Here is a 3,498-nt window from a genome sequence, read left to right as displayed (position 1 = left end):
TAAGAGATCATCTGATTCGACACCCTTGTTTAATGAGGGAGGAAACTGAGGCCAGAGATATGAATCTCCCTTCCCCTCCCTTTCCTTTCCCTGCCCAACTGATGCTGAGCAGTAGGGCAGAGACTGCTAGCTGTTTACCCAAATCTCTTCTCCCCTTCTAGCCTATATGGCTAGACTATATTTCCCAGACTCCTTTGCGGCTTGGTGAGGCATGTGACCATGTTCTCTCTAGTGAGATATAAGAGAAAGTGAAGCCTGGCCCATCAAAACCTCCCATCCACACATCTCCATATTCTTTTTCACCTCTGGCTGATTGGGATGTCAATTCCAAGGACAACTTTGGAAGCTGTGCGTTAGAGAATGGCAGAGCTGCCACAATGCCGAAGCCCTGAAAGGCTATATGAGAGAAAGCCACCCCCTGACCCGAACATCAGTGCCTAAGGCTGTTAAGTGAACAGGGAGAATAAAATATCTACCACATAAAGTTGCTGCATTTGGGGAGCCTACCTGTTACTGCAGGGGCTTTCCTCTCTCATACAAGTAGAGACAGGAAAGCCCCTGCAAAAGCTCTGACTACATACAGCATTGGGTAATGGACATAGAGGCTCACTGATGATTTCACTGTCAACCACTTTGGAGTGGCCCCTCGGGAAAGGCTAGGGACCTGGCTCCTAACTCACTCAATCCAGGAATTTGGTCTGAGCTGGCTTCCTACCTGTTTAATTCTAGATCAATAGACTCCCAGGGCTGGAATGGACCTGGGAATGTCATCTGATTTATCCCCTTGGCTCCTGACAGGGCCTCTTCTAAGCCATCTGAGATGATCAAAAATCTTGTCTGGATTTTTATATCCCTGGGAAGGAAACACTCCAAATTCCTTAGACACTTGTTTTATTCTTCCTTGCTACTGTGTCAGAAGGTTCTTTACTGAACCCTAAAACAGCAGAGCTGGAGCATTCCTTAGCAATCATCTAGGACAATCTTTGTTTTACAGATGAGGACACTGAGGCCTAGATCACACAAATAGTGGTAAAGTCAGGACAGGAAGCAAGGGCCCTAAGATCAATCTGACTACTCTTTCCAGGGTTCTATCTGCCTCTAACTCTCTCTTGCTGTTTTCTCATGTTCTGCCTGGGAGGAGGTGAAAATATGCTGGGGTCCATCTTCACTGTGATCAATCTTTCCAGGTTCTCCTGTGTTTCTCCCCTCACCCCTCCCCTCACCTACCCAGCTAACCTGAAATAGGTCCTTCTCCTAGGAGGCAGAGAGAAGATCAGAGAGGTGAATCTATGCCTAAAGGGGAGGCATGTGTGACAGGTGCATGTTTGCTCCTTGGGCCTCAGTAGTAAAGACATCTCTGAATCCACACCAGAAGCCTGTAAGGGTCATTAAATCCTTAAATATTACTGGTTGCCCAGGAGGGCAAACTGGGCTATGTGAAATGTTGTCTGAGGAAGGAAGGGATCAGCAGTGACCAGAACCTCTGAACACAGTGTCTTGGCTTATTGGGGGTTTTCTGGCTGCATTTGGGCAGCTGGGGGCAGTCCTGCCTTGTTAAAATGAGAGCAGGATCCCAAGAAGTTGAACTGGGGCCATGAGCACAAACCGAGTTTCTTACAGGGGTGTTATTGTATATGGTACTTTCTTGGAAAGACCTGGAAATTCCATGTGAGAGCACTGGAAAGTTGGGTTTGTTTTGTGGCTCTTTAAAAACAAAACAAAATAAAACCAAATCGTTACTCCTCACTCCACAATTTAAGGTGAGCTTGTACATAGAGAGCATCCTTTATGTTTTCTGCCAAGTGACTCACTTGGACTGAATCACCAGAGAGTGGGCCTGGGTCCATCTGCAGCTGCCCTGGACAACACAATCTGCTCATTAACCTGAAGGGGAAGTCATGGGGCTCAGAGACAGCAACTGAGCGGAGCAGAGAAATGGGGTGGAGACAGGCCTGAAAGGGAAGTCCACACTCATAGTTTCCCGAGCATCTGGTGGTCAGACACGGTCCCTAGTGGAACTGACGAGATCCCCAAGGAGCTCCAGTATTCATTTCAGTTGAGACATTATCTGGATTATTGCAAATTCATAATTGTGGGACCAGAATTAATGATGCCACATGGTCGTTCACAGATAAATCCCTTAATCTTTGGGTCTAGCTTCAGAACCTTGAGCAAGCTATCCTTTCATTTTGAGCCCTTCTTTCTTCACCTAGAAATGCAGAGGCTTACAGTCTAAAAATTTAGACATTTTATCCTTTATTTACCAAGAAAGTCTGTTTACACAAAATCTTTGAATCTCTCCTCCGAAAGTGTCCATTTAAAATTCAGGGATCTCTGTGCATCCTTCTGTTTAATTTGCGATCTGCAGCCCTTTTCCGGATATGAGTTTGCCCTAGCCCTGCCTGAATTCACAGTTTTCTTTTCCCTGCAGCCTGTTTGGGTGTCCTGGCGGTGACATTTCTGCAGAACTCTGGTGTGAGCCAAAGGCAGTGGTGGGATGGGGATGCGGATGGAATCCGGGCTTGAGAGGGCACAGGGAGGGGCATAGGATGACTCCCGAGTTGGCTGCGGGGTAAGGTGTTAGGCTTGGCCACCGCCAGCTCAGTCCCACCCTGGGGACTGGAGGAGAGGTGGTGGGAGAGGTGCAAGGGGTGTCAGATTAGTAAGGGTAGGGAACAGGGCCCCAGGTTCCGCTGCTCTCGCATAGCGAAGCGCTTTGTATGATCTAGTTGGTGCTAATTATGTTCCCCAGCACCTGCTTTTCACCCATAGACTGTGCATTTAAGGAGTTGGGAAATTCTGGTTCCAGATTCGGAAGACTCCGGTTTTCTAAATTTTCTGCACATGGCAGGGCAATACTAATTGGGGGCGCGGGGGCGGGGGTGAGGGGGCGGCGTGTGTGTGTGTGTGTGTGTGTGTGTGTGTGTGTGTGTGTGTCTGTGTCTGTGTGTGTCTGTGTCTGTGTATGTGTGCCCGAGGTTGCCGGCTCCGAGGACCTCCCCCTGCGGTCCCAGGCCGGCGCTCGCGGGCCCGGCCCCCGCCCCCTTCCTGCCCTCTCCCCGCCCCCGGCCCGGCCGCGCTCGGCCGGTGATGTCAACCCGGGGAGGAGCCGCCCGCCCCGCGACCCGCCCGGGCTAATCAGCATGTAGCGGCGCCGGGGCCGCCTCCGCCGCGCCCGCCCGGCCCCCGGCCTCCCTCCTGCGGCTCCCCACAACTTTTGAGGCGGGGACCGCGCTCTCAGCCTCACTTCGCTCACTTCCCCGGCCCCGGGCAGCACCCGCCGCTCGCTTCCCTCGCACCCGCGCCCGCCCCGCGCCCGCCCCGCGCGCCGGGCATGTGAGCGCGGGCGGGCGCCGCCACCATGGCCTCGCCGCCGCCTCCGCTCCTGCTGCTGCTGCTGCCGCTGCTGCTGCTGCTGCTGCTGTCGCCGGCCGCCCCCGGGACGCGGGGCCAGCCGCCCTCTCCGGGAGGCGCGGGGCCGGCGGGGTCGCCCGAGCC

This window comes from Monodon monoceros, unplaced genomic scaffold, assembly GCF_005190385.1.
Source record: "Monodon monoceros isolate NGI ecotype Baffin Bay Population unplaced genomic scaffold, NGI_Narwhal_1 Super_Scaffold_11, whole genome shotgun sequence".
NCBI lineage: Eukaryota > Metazoa > Chordata > Mammalia > Artiodactyla > Monodontidae > Monodon > Monodon monoceros.
Note: the sequence above shows the minus strand (reverse complement) of the source record.